The sequence below is a fragment of the Cricetulus griseus genome, chromosome 2 (genome assembly GCF_003668045.3).
Source record: "Cricetulus griseus strain 17A/GY chromosome 2, alternate assembly CriGri-PICRH-1.0, whole genome shotgun sequence".
Lineage (NCBI taxonomy): Eukaryota > Metazoa > Chordata > Mammalia > Rodentia > Cricetidae > Cricetulus > Cricetulus griseus.
In genome coordinates, this window is record NC_048595.1 from 150,408,616 (window position 1) to 150,422,552 (window position 13,937).

The 13,937-nt window shown below is 45.0% G+C and overlaps 1 protein-coding gene across 4 annotated transcripts in view; it reads right to left on the reverse strand.

Annotated features, from left to right (window-relative positions):
* Positions 1-13,610, reverse strand: part of Sgk3 (serum/glucocorticoid regulated kinase family member 3) — a 116,506-nt gene extending 102,896 nt beyond the window's left edge. For 2 of the 4 annotated variants that reach the window (XM_027398869.2, XM_027398866.2), the window contains exon 1: positions 13,481-13,610. The gene's annotated coding sequence lies outside the window, so the exon portion shown is untranslated. The remainder of the gene's footprint in view (positions 1-13,480) is intronic. The other 2 variants (XM_027398867.2, XM_035440021.1) reach the window with 1 other exon arrangement.
* Between the last annotated feature and the right edge of the window lie 327 nt (positions 13,611-13,937).

The following is a 13,937-nucleotide window of genomic DNA, read 5'->3' on the forward strand; positions in this document are numbered from 1 at the left end:
TTTCATAAAAATGTATATGGCTGTGTTGCCCGCAAGTGTATCTATGTAGAATGTGCATGCCTGGTGCCTAGTGGAGGCTAAAAGAGGGAGTTTCATCCCCTGGAACTGTCCTTACAGATGGTTGTGAGCTACTGTGTGGATGCTGGGAAACAAACCCAAGTCCTCTGCAAGAGCAGCCAGTTCTCTTAAGCACTGAGCCATCTGTCCAGCCCTATTGTGGCTTTTTAATAAAATGATCTTGCTCTGCCCCCAGCAAACACTTATTGCCTTCTTTTTTCTCTCTGAAAGGTGGAATACAGAGACCATAAGGGATAAAATTACAAAGATTGTGATGATAGAAAACATTTGGCCTAGTGTATACCATTCAAAGGGGAAGAAGAATTATGTAAATAATAAGCATAAAAGGGCTTTCATTTTCCTATGGCACCAAACCTACATATTCTTAAGTAGGTAAACTATATACATGGCAATAACATCAGCTATCATGGAGAAAGATAAAGTATATTTTCACTATTTATGCTGGTGTATTTACTAACTATATTAGGAAACAAGTAAATACACAGTCAGCAGAATAGTGCAGATGTCAATCAAATGCTTCCTTTAACACCCTAATGATAACTCAACATTTGGCCTTATTTGCAGTATCAGAATGGAAGGCTTCACAACGAATTATAGACACAGCACTTGAAAACATGAAAGGGAAACAAAGCCATGGTTTGAATATGGAACGCTCCCTGGAGTCTCATGTGCTGTGAGATAAACCTCTTGTACACTGCAAGGATCTGTCACTCTTATTAGTTTAATAAAATGCCGATCGGCCAGTAGCCAGGCAGGAAGACTAGGCCAGAGTTGGGGGACCAAACTAAGGATGATGGGAAGAAGGGTGGAGTCAAGTCACCAGCCAGATGCATAGGGAACAGGAGATGAATGTGCCATGTCATATGGCAGAGCGTAAATAAGGAATATGGGTTAACTTATAATGTAAGAGCTAGTTAGTGATAAGCCTGAGCTATTGGCCAAGCATATATCATTTATATTAAGCCTCTGTGTGGTAATTTGGGAAGCAGTTGCCAGGTATTTGGGAACAGGAAGTTGGGACAAGAAATGTCCAATTACACTCATGTCTTAGATGATGCTTGGCCCCCAACTTGAGGGGCTATTCCAAAGCCTGTGGAGTATGCAAGACATGGTGCCTGGCTGATGGAAGTAGCTCACAAGGGGCATGCCTTTAAAGGTTATATCCTCCTTTTGCTCCAGCTGCACTGTCTGCTTTCTGGACCACCAATACATGCTCCTTCCATGTCTTCTCGGCTATGATGGTCCAAAAATCTCTGAAACCAGAAGCCAAAACAAATATTTCCTCTTTCACATCATTTCCGTCCAGCATATTGTTCACAGCAACACTGAAGGAGCTAATACACACAGGGCCAGTGAGATGGCTCCGCAGGTAAGGGTGCCTGATGCCAAGCTGATATTATGTGTTTGAGTCCAGGTCCCACAAGGCAAAAAGAAAGAACCAACTCCTGCAAGTTGTCCTCTGACATCCACATGGCACACAACGTGTGCACACATGTGTGGGTGGGCACACACACATAACTAAGTTTTTTCAAAGAAAGAAAGATAGGATCCATAAAAAATAGTAGTCTTAGTTCTGAATGTTTTCTTACAATGCCCCAGTCCAAACAAGTAGTTCATGTTTCAATTTTTAGTAGCACACTGTTGGGAGGCTGCATCAAAACATCTTTTCAAAATCTATCAATTTTTTAAAATTTAAATTAGAAACAAGCTTCTTTTACATGTCAATCTCAGTTCCCTCTCCCTACCCTCCTCCCCTGCCCCCCACCAACCCCCTATCCCAACCCCTTTCTGCTCCTCAGGGAGGGTGAGGCCTTCCATAGGGGAATCTTCAAAGTCTGTCATATCATTTGGAGCAGGGCCTAGACCCTCCCCAGTGTGTCTAGGCTGAGAGAGTATCCCTCTATGTGGAGAGGGCTCCCAAAGTTCATTTGTGTACTAGGGGTAATACCAGTGGCTCCGTAGATTGTCCAGCCCTCCAAACTGACTTCCTCTTTCAGGGGATCTGGAACAGTCCTATGCTGGTTTCCCAGCTATCAGTCTTGGATCCATGAGCAACCCCTTGTTCAGGTCAGCTGTTTCTGTGGGTTTCTCCAGCCTGGTCTTGACCCCTTTGCTCATTACTCCTCCCTCTCTGCAACTGGATTCCAGAGTCAGTGTTTAGCTATGGGTGTCTGTGTCTGCTTCCATCAGCTGCTGGATGAAGGACTAGGATGACATTTAAGGTAGTCATCAATCTCTTTATTGGAGAAGGGCATTTAAGGTAACCTCTTAACTATTGCTTAGATTGTTGGAGTCAACCTTGTAGATCTCTGGACATTTCCCTAGTGCCAGAATTCTCTTTTAAACCTATAATGGCTCCCTCTATGATGGTATCTCTTTTCTTGCTCTCCTCTATTCTTCCCCTGACTAGATCTTCCTGCTCCCTCATGTCCTCCTTTCCCCTCCTCTTCTCCCCTTCTCTTTCTTATAACTCCCTCTCCCCTCCCCCCATGCTCCCCATTAGCTTAGGAGATCTTGTCCCTTTCCCCTTCTCCAGGTGACCATGTATGTCTCTCTTAGGGTCCTCCTTGTTTCCTAGCTTCTCTAGCAGTGTGGGTTGTAAGTTGCTACTTCTAAAATCTACTAATGTTTATAAAAAGTAAGTCTTCACTCTTGTGCAGTTTAAGTAGCTTCGCCTTGGGAGAAGGACCTCAAACATCTGGCCCAGGCATCCTTACAGGCAACTTGATGCCAGAATGCAAACAGCTACTTGTCTGGGTCACCACCTGCAGTCGTGCAAGTCTCCAGCCAGGACCTGGAGCAGGTGGATCCAAGATCTCACCTGTATGTAGGTACTGATGGAAATCTGGAGGGCAAGTGTTCAGAAACTTGATATACCACATCTTAAAGTTAAATATCCTTTGGTCTGGGATAGCCTTAATCTTCAATTTATTTGAAAACCAACAGCAAAGAAAGTAGTTTTTAAACCAGATACTTAAACTTTGGATGTATTATCTAAATAGACATGAGTCGTATCATGGTGTTATCTTTCCAAACCAAACACTCTATTTGACCCATTTATATGCTTTTTTTTTTTTTCTTTTTTCTTTTCGAGACAGGGTTTCTCTGTATTGCTTTGGAGCCTGTCCTGGAACTCGCTCTGTAGACCAGACTGGCCTCGAACTCTCAGAGATCTGCCTGCCTCTGCCTCCGGAGTGCTGGGATTAAAGGCATGCACCACCAACGCCCAGCTACTCCTGACATTTTTTTTTTAAGATTTTATTTATTTATTATGTATACAGTCTTCTGCCTACATTCCAGCAGAGGTCACCAGATCTCATTACAGATGGTTGTGAGCCACCATGTGGTTGCCGGGAATTGAACTCAGGACCTCTAGAAGAACAGTCAGTGCTCTTACCTCTAAGCCATCTCTCCAGCCCCAACGCCTGACATTTTTTATAAAGAAAAAAACCTCACAAACTGATGTTGTTGCAGTAACATGATTTAAAGAAAAATTTATAAATAGTTTCACATTTCTTAGTTCATGTCAATGCTTACAGAAAAACAGCTTATTTAGTGGTGAGGAGGTAGGAAACTTGTATGGGTATTTTGAAAGGAATTACTGGGTATTATCTGGATCTTTGAAGATTGAAAACACTCATTCTTCATAATGTCTACCTTTCCTTGCAAACTAAAAGCTTTCCTTTTCCTTATTAAAGACCTTCTCTTAAACATCCCCCTGTAATTAGCATCTTTTTTGCCCAAGATCAAAATGAAGAGTGAATGGAGAAGGAAGGTGGAGAGAACCAATTGATGCAAAAGCTAGGAAGAGGAGAAAGGAAGAAGAGAGAGACAGAAAGGCAGGGACAGAACCCTGAGCAAAGAGGAAGACACAGGAGCTGGAGGGGCAGGTGTGGATCACTCTGGACACAAACTGGCAGAATGAAAAGGAAGTTAAGAGATGTCAACGCAGATGCTGTCTCGAAAAACTAAGGGTGTCAGTATGCAAAGAGGAAGATGTGTGCATGAGCTTTTACTAGGTGTTACCACCCCCCACCCCACCCCACCCCCGAGCCCCAAGATAGCCCATATAGGATCATAAGAAATGCAAAGGTAATGTGTTTCCACCAATGATGGCAGCACTGTCAGACCAATTACCTCAAACAATGTGCTTATGCTTAGAAGAACTTTTTTTTTTTTTTTTTTTTTTTTTTTTTTTTGGTTTTTCAAGACAGGGTTTCTCTGTGTAGCTTTGGAGCCTATCCTGGCACTCGCTCTGGAGACCAGGCCTGCCTTAAACTCACAGAGATCCGCCTGCCTCTGCCTCCCGAGTGCTGGGATTAAAGGCGTGGGCCACCAACGCCCGGCTAGAAGAACATTTTAAACAGCTCAAGTTCAGCTGCTTTCCCTTCTAATAACCTCAGAACAGCCATTTTTTCCTTGGTTCAAATTCATCCATTTCTGCTTCTCTTAGTGATTACAGTAAATTATCTGTAGATACTCCATCATTGCTTTTCTTAATTATCACATGTTTTAGATGCACTCATAACACATACCTATGACCCATCCGAGGACGTGCATTTTAGGCTACTTTGGGTGGATTTGTCAATCCGTCCACACACTCCCACTCATTCTCCGTATTAGCAGTAGTATAAATTTCCAAGAATGTCAGCCAGGTTTGGGGCATGGCAGCTGGCCAGGAAACACAGTGAGTAACAGATGCAAAGGTGTATGGAATCTCTGACGTTCACTTGCTACATAAGCATGACTCTCTCCAGCAAGACAAGCCTGTTTAAATGTTTTTAAAATGGTGCCGAGTGCCTGGAATGGTGGCTCACACCTGGAATCCCCTGCACTTGAGAGGTTGAGAGGCTGAGGCAGGGGAATTATCCTGAATTCAAGCCTAGTCTTGGTTTTATAAGGATTTTCAGAACAACCTGAGCTATGGAGTTAGAATGTCAGACAAAACAAAACACAAACATATCAGAAAACATGTATGTGCATGCACATACAATAAAAGCCTAGGCCAGGCATGGTGACACACGCCTTTAGTCCCAGCAAGTCAGGAGGCAGAGGCAGAGGCAGGTGGATCTCTGTGAGTTTGAGGCCAGCCTGGTCTGGTCTACAGAGTGACTTCCAGGATAGACACACTCACACACAAGCACGCATGCGCGCGCGCACACACACACACACACACACACACACACACACACACACACACACACACACACACACCTTTTTGGTTTTGCTGTGCTCATGCACCACGCATTCTCTTGCTCTGCTAGCACATGGCAGCCCCCCAACTGTCTTCACATCATATTCCTCATGTCTCTCCTTTTAGAAGGACCCCTGTCATACTGGATGACAGCTTACTCAACTCTAGTATGACCTCACTGTGACTAGATCATGTCTGCCAAGACCCTATTTCCAAAGAAAATCTCATTCACGGCTTCTAGGAGTTAGGATTTCTGTGTGTGTTTTTGGAAGCCATAACTGAAACTATAACAATTTATGAGAGAAGGTAGACGCTGAGAGGTTGTGTCCCACCCCTCTCCTCGGCTCTCTTACTCCTCCACTCTCCACCCCCGCCCCCCATCACCTTCCCTCTCCAGGGTTTTGTGCAGAGGTTTTAGGTGGAGTATCCATGTGGCAGCCAGCCCTACGGGATCCAGGTCACAGTGAGCATGGAAAATCAGTAAGCTGAGGATCTGTATGGAGGTATGGTACTAGGGGTTGGCCCAGGACCTTGTACATGCTAGGCAAAGCAAGCACTCAAACCACTGAGCTCAGAATCTGCTTTAAAGAAATAGACCTATTCTAAAGATCACAGAGTCTAGTGAAGACCCAGTTTTTGCACTGTGATCAGCCATTTTCACCACACAGTGATTTCAAAAAGAAATCTTTGAGAGTTCAGATATGGAAAAAAAGAATTGAAAAGAGGAGGCTCGAGGAATTCAGTATAGAATAAAGAAGCAGGGGTGGGGAGAGAAAGGAGAAGATGGGCATTAGAGGAAATACAACTTCCCCTATGTTCTGCCACCAACAACTGGTCCTAAAAAAAATTTTTTAAGGGACTCTATATCCTACTACAGAGACACTCTCTGGGGAATGTCCATTGCTGTTCTATTCACAATAGCTAGGATATGGAGTGGCAGCCTAGATGTCCATCGACCGGTGAACTTGTACAATGGAATTCTATCCATCTATAAAAAAATATGAAACAAAATAGGCAGGTAAATAGACAAAACCGGAAAATATTATACAGAAAGAAGCAACTCAGAGCCAGGGAGACAAATGCTGCATTTCTCTCTTATTTCTCTCTTACCGCAAAGGAAAAAAGGAACATGGGGCAAGAAAGAGAAGTAGCTCTGGAGAGGGAATTAGTAGGACACAGGTGCTCTGAACAGGAAAAAGGCAAGGGCCTAACTGGGTGTTTGTGTGTGCGTGTGTGTGTGTGTGTGTGTGTGTGTGTGTGTGTGTGTATGTGTGTGTGTGTGTGTGTGTGTGTGTGTGTGTGTGTGTGTGTAAATATATAGTTTAAATGGAGTTACACACTACCAGGTGACAATTCCTCTTCCCCAGAGAGCTATAGATTATCTAACAAACATGCTAGTGCACTGTGTACTGCTCTTGCAAAAGACCTGCTTTGATCGCAACACACACACACACACACACACACACACACACACACACACACACACGGATGGCTCACAACTGTTTGTAACTCTAGCTCCACGGAGACCTGATGCTTCTAGCCTCCGAAGGCAGCAGGACTCATGTGTACATATTACACATATACACATAATTAAAACAAACAAAATCCAACTCCAGTGCCAGGCAAAGGAAAACCTCCCTTCAAAGTGATGGGGGAGGGGAGGCTCAAGAGACTCCCAAAACAAAGTAGGCTGTTGCCATTATTCTTGCTTGCCTCCCAGAACTTAAAGGTAAGTCTCAATTTATTGAAGACACCACATACTTCAGACACAGGACTTGGAGGAAGCCAGCTGGAAGCCACTTCCCTGAGAACTAGCTCTTAAGGTGTCAGAAGTTCATGCAAACTACCAAGGAAGAAAAGCTATCCGACCCAGCTAAGAATCCTGCAACCTATGGCATTGACCCAGCTAGATATCCCCAATGGTTCAGTAGTAGCATTTATATCTTGAGCGTAACCGCAGCTCACTAATTGGATTTATGGATCACTCAATAAATGAGAATTCATGCCTAGGACTGGAAACTTAGCCAACAACCTGTAGCTGTAGAAATTGTGGATCCCAGAGGAACCTATCACTACTATTTTCCTAAATCAATATCTAAATGTCTAAATACTTATACCCACAGATAAATGGAGCTCTCACCACTCACCAGAGGAGCTTCTTTATTTTTGCAGCAAATGGAGGCTATTACACAGATCTAAAACTGGTCAAAATGCAGAGAATAAATGACTGTGGGAGCCCAGCCACAATTGGTACATCTACAATGTGTAATTTCAACACCCAAGACTCAGGGAACATTGTGGAAGAGGGATGAAAAGACTATAAGAGCCAGAAGACCTGGGTGCTACCTGTAAGACAGTGTCCTCTAGACATGACTGGGATGCTGTAACTATAAATTCTCCAAATATGGTTGCATATGCAAGACCTACTATAGGGGACAGTGTAAGCCACACCTACTAGAAGCTGGCTACAGGTGTGCCTGACCACGCCTGTCAGGGCATGGTCAAGGTGAGGTCAGGATGATGCATGACAGGGTTTTAAGGAGCTGCAAGACACATGGGAGTCCCTTCTCTCTGGCCTGCCTGCCTTGCTGCCCCTAGCACACTCTGACTTGCTTTTGGCTGGTGTTTTTCTAATAAAGGTTATCTTTATCCTAAGCCCCTTTTATTTCTCAGTCAATAACCTAACTAATGACCATACCAGTTGACATGCCTATGTGCATGGGGGAAATCTCACAAAGTTCCCAAGCTGGTCATATGCCTTACATCTCATACATGAGTGTACTACTTATACTCTTGCCCTACACTACGTGTTTCTCTACATGTGTAAATGCTGAATTGGAAACTCAGAAATTTAAAATTAGGTAGCCTCAGTTTTATACAGCTGCACAGCCCAACCTAGCTTGCAACTCTAGAAATTCACCTGCTTCTTCTGCCTTTCAAACCCTGGGATAACAAGAATGCTCTGCCACACCTGGCTCAGCTTTAATCTACTTTTATTTAAAAACCAGAATAATGTCAGACATGGTGGTCATATGACTGAAGTCCCAGCAATCAAGAAGCCTAGGCAGGATTATCACTTGAGGCCAGGAGCTGGAGGCCCCATTGGGCAACATAGTGAGACCTTCCATTTCAAAAACAAATAAAAAGTAAAAGGCCAAATGACAGCAATAAGTTTCTTTCCCATTTTCAATTCAAACAAGCAAACTACACCAGTCCTAATGACATACCACTGAACTGGAGGAAGTAACATCCCAGAGTGTGGAGACTGGTTAATACAGTCCCAACCATGAATCCAAGAGTGTGTGTGTGTGTGTGTGTGTGTGTGTGTGTGTGTGTTGCATGGATGTGAATCTGTGACATTGTGTACTTGTGCACATTCACACAGAGGCCTGAGCCAGGCTCTCTCTCTCACTTCTGCTTATTTAGTTTGAGCCAGTTTCTTACTGACTTGGAAGCTAGCCTTTCTGGGTAAGCTAGCTGACCATCCAGTCTCAGGATCCACCTGTCTTCAAAGCTGGAGTTACAGGGATGTGCATCCATGTCCACATTTTTATGTGGGTGGATTCGAACTCGGGACCATAAAGCAAGTACCTGTCAATTTCTCCAACCCCAGAATCTCATGTCTTATAGATGAGTGTTATAAAATACATTTTAGCTAGAGAACAGAATGCTTGGTATTAGCTCACTTAGCAAAATATACCACAAAACCGGGGGGTGCAGGGTTGGAGATAGCTCCGTTGGTAGAGTACTTGCCTTGCAAGCATGAAAACCTGAGTTTGATGACCAGAATCCATGTTAAAAGCAGGGAATGGGAGCATGCATTTGCAATTTCGGCCCTAGGGACAGGTGGCTTCTATGAGGCTCACTGGCTGGCTGACCTAGCCTAACAGGCAAGTTCACAGTGAGAGACCCTGTCTAAAAAACAAAGTGGACATCTCCTGAGAAATAACACCTGAGGTTGGCATCTAGCCTCATGCACACATACACACATATACATGTACCTGCACACACACAAACATATACACAATATGTATACACATATGAAGCAGTTAACCTGAACCATACTAGTTACTTCATGCTGTGTAAGCAAAGCTGTTTCTTTAAAATCAGTGCAAACTCACAGGGCAAACAATGACATCTCAGCAGGATAGACATTCTCAAAAAGGAAACCCTTAAAAAGGTACAAAATATAGATCCACCCTCAATCTTATGTTTCAAGCCATTTTCAAATTATCTGCAAAGCCCTCACTTTATGACCTAAAGAAAGAACTACCTAACCAGGCAGTAGTAGTACACACCTTTAATCCCAGCACTCAAGAAGCAGAGGCAGGCGCATCTTTGTGAGTCCCATACCAGTCTGGTCTACAAAGCAAATTCCAGGACAGCCAAGGCTATTACATAGAGAAACCCTGTCTTTAAAAACCAAGAGAGAGAGAGAGAGAGAGAGAGAGAGAGAGAGAGAGAGAGAGACAGAGACAGAGAGAGACAGAGACAGAGAGAGACAGAGAGAGAGAGAGCGAGCTACCGACCTGTAAGAACACTTCACCTTATAGCAACTCTCCCCTTGAAAACTTACCATGCCAGTAGACATTTGTAGCACTTCCCAGGTGTCAGTACCCTTTAGGTCTTTCCTATATTTGTTACCACGGTGGAAACCAAGCTGTACTTCACAGGAATCTCCCCTCAAGTCTCACTAATATCTCGTATTTCACCCACACACCTATTTTCCACCTTACAAAAGATCATTCTCTCACCCTGGAACAACTGCCTTCATACCATGGCCTCTTAAACTCACCCATAATCCCACACAAGGAAAACAGCATTGGGTTTATTTTGTTTGGTTCTGACACAGGGTCTAGTTCTGTAGTCCAGACTGCCCTCAGGAACAACTGAGGATTCAAATGCCCAGTCTTCACAGGCATGGGACACCATGCCCTACTAGGCTTTTACTGTTGGTTTTGCTTGTTTGTTTGACAACAAAGGAGATCATATCCAGGGCCTCCAGAATACTAGGCAAACATTCTACCAACTGAGCAATATACAGTTTGGTTTTAAAGAGAATTGTGGTAACACAGAGATAAACTTGGACTATCTACAGGACCCTTGGGAAAAAGGGATGGATTTGAGAAACTGAACAAAGGCATGACTTGCTATACACTGCCCTAATTCTTTCGGAAGCCCTCAGCCTTGGCCTCACACAGGTTGACACTTCGAGTTGGCCTTCAACATATGATTCTACATCTTCTCAGAAACAGCAATTAACTCAGAGCTAGTGTTAAAAGTGCACTGCTGTCAACTAAAAGATGGGGCCTCTCAGCAGTTCTTAGGTTTATCATGTTTCTCAGAGAAATGGCTGGGGGAGGGTGAACCAGGACCACAGCTTCCACTATAAGGATTGGAACAGGTAAAGAAAAACAGAGACACTGCTTCATTTAAAAGAGTGTGGGAGCTGTTTCTGTCAGTAATAACACGTTACATAACTCGACTTTCATGAATCTGCAGTTTAGTCCGCAATTTACATCAAGAGAGAACACATGAAGGCTGAAAAAGGTAATGGTGGTTTCTAAACAAGGCAGGTTTGAGAAGCATTTCATCCCACTCCCACACAGAGGGTTGACAGGTTACCGACTTCAATCAGCTCCATTAAGGTTTTCCTTCTACCTAATGTTCCCGTGGGAAAGGCCACACTTTATTTCACGTCATCCCACTGCCCTTCTCAAGTCCACTACTAGGTAACCGCCATATTTTCCTCTCTAACTGAAGATAACCCATCTGGCGACCACATACTTTAGGATGCCAAGGGCCATGTTTAACGGATGTAAATAAATGAAGGTTTTTTTTTTTTGGCTTTTTAAAAAGACACTTTATACTAAAGTAGTTAGCATAAAAACATCCACCATATCAAACACTTCAGACAAAGAGAGAGAGAGAGAAATACCTTTGATCACTGTATTTGAACTCAATCAAAATTCCGAGTAGCTTAGAGACAGGTGATAAAAGGATGTCGGCAGAGTCACTAACACCATTTGTCCAACCTAAACCCCCTCGAAACTGAAAACATCAGGAAGGGTGTTTGACAAAAGAGAAAAGAAAAACAACCACTTAGCTAATTTCTTTAAAAACAAAACAAACAAAAAAAAAAAAACTAGAGATGATAAATCCTGAGTCTAAGTGACACCCTTGTCCCTTTTATAGGAAAGGTACTGGATCAGATACTATTTGGAATAAGACAGGCGCTGGATTAGACCTGGAAATCACTTCAGCACAAATCAATGACAACGGCATTTTGGGAGGTATGTTTTGAAAGAGCAAGCTATCTGAAGACATTCATTCCACAAATATTTATTACAGGCCTGCACGTGCCAGGCTTTGTCCGGCTGTACACCTACTCATCTGAGCTCATCCTCCCATCAGCTCTGCAAACAGTGCTTAAAGCAAATCAACAGTGTTCCGCCTGGGTGTCTTTACTTGTGCAAAGGGGAGTTTTTTTAAAGTGGCTACTGACCTCACAGGTCTCTCTGAAGACAAATGAGGATGTCTAAGGCACTCTGCAAACCATGCAATTGTTAGGTGTTTGGCTGAAGTTAATTCATAAGCACCACCAATGTCCTGTGATACCTACCACAAATCACATCAGAGGAGGGAGTTGACACTTCATTGTCAACTCATTTAGTTATCTCTCAGGAAATGAAAATTTACAAGAAGGAAAAGAACCAAAAGACAGGGAGCACAATAAAAAGATTTTGATATTACATTTATAATACCACAATGACAAAAACTATGTCAACCTTACTTATTCTCCATTCTAGGCCTTTGCTATCTAGACACCAGGCCTACAAAACTCATTTGAAAAGGTCATTTTATTCCCCCCCACCCCGGGGGGGGGGAATCCTTTTTATATACAAGCTGCAATCACAAAATGGACACCTTATGGGACACATCCACCAACTCAGTGCTACCAACAATGAACTGCAGAAAATCGACAAACACTGTTTATGTTAATGTGTACAAACAAAAACATACACAGATGCGCCCATCTCAGCCACGGTCACATGAATTGTCAAACAAATTTGAAACAAAGCTCCTTTTAAAAACAAACTAGGCTCAGCACCATGGCAGTTAAAAGAAAGGGAACTTTTGATGCCTGAGTTGTCAGCCTTGGCCTGAGGATGGTGAAGGGCAAAGACCACCTTTCTGAAGCTCTGTGGGATCTGGCCTGAGACCTGCTAGCAGGTCTCCAAGCTTGCACCCACAGGGAATGAGGGGTAATAACTTGTCTTAGGGGAGTGGTAGCCTAGGGGGCAGAAGGCACACCCATTCCTAAAATATGTCTGAAACTTCCTCTAATGTCTCCAGTTCTTTCTATGACATTGAAGGAACTAAAGTGTGCACGGCCTCTTCGTGACTACAACCGCTATCGCTTAACATTTTGAGTCAAGAATTTGAGGTAATATTTATAAAGCACTTAGGAAACAGCCCAATTCATAGTAAGAGCTGTGTTTGGTAAATAAAGCAGGCACTTTCCAGGCCTGTTGGGTAAACACTCAACTTAGTGAGGAGGGAAGAATAAAAATACCTAACAGGCAGTTTGGGGGTTTGTTTTGTTTTGTTTTTCACCCCGACAAAAAGTACTGAGGCTTGAGTGCTCTGTACTTATTCCTGAATATCAAGTACACCCTACATAGTCTTTTCCTGCAGATGTTCAGCATTCGGTGAACAATTAAGTCAAAGACTGTTTCACGAGACGGATCCCTTCTCTTTTCTATTCTTTCATCAAAGAACCATCACCGAAAACCTCAGGGCGCTTTTAAGGTGGCACATGTCAGGGATTAAACCAGTTGAAAACAAACCCGAAGGGTTCGAATCTGAGAACTTGCAAGAGTGGCGATGCGTTCTAGTCCTGTGGGATCGATCAGAACGGCCACTTAATCCCGCCGGCGACCTCCGGGCCCCAGGCGCCCCACGCGGGTTCCCGCAGGTAACCCACGTCCGCATCCAGGTGGGCTCTCCAGTCTTCCCCGCCCGCTACCCAGCTCAGGGGCCGCGCGGGTTGCCCGCGTCCACCCACGCGCTTGGGCTCCCCGCAGCGGCGCTCAACTCGCCTCGGGGACACAAAGACCGCGCGCCCGGCCGTGGCGGGCTCCAGGCGCCCGGGAGAGCCTGGCCCAGACCCCGCAGCGCGGCCCCGTGCACCCGCCCTGCACCTACCGGACTGCGCGGCGTCCGGGCGCCCGGGCGCGGAGCCCAGCGCGCTGGAGGTTCCTCCTTCCCGGCGGCGCGGCCGGGCGCCGGCGTTTCCTCCCTGCCGCGTCACGGCGGCTCCTCCCGCGGAGCGCGGGCGGGCGGGCGGGCGGCGCGAGGGGACGACCGGGACCCGCGCGGGTGGCAGCGAGCTGCTCGCCGGTCCGCGCTGGTCACGCGGGGTGCAAAGTTCAGGAGGAGACGCCGGGCTTCTGAGCTCAGCGGACGAGTGCTCGAGGGCCGCCAAGAAAGTGACCTTGGCCCACCCCGGGAGCCCGAGCGACGGAGGACCGTCGCGAGACGGACTGGAGGCTGCGTCTTGCTACAAGCCGGGCGCTTGCAGAAGCCAAAGAAGTATCCGAACGACGTGGAGAGCCATTGTGCTTCGTTTAGCGTTATTTGGCCAGTTTTCTCCACTTTCCCC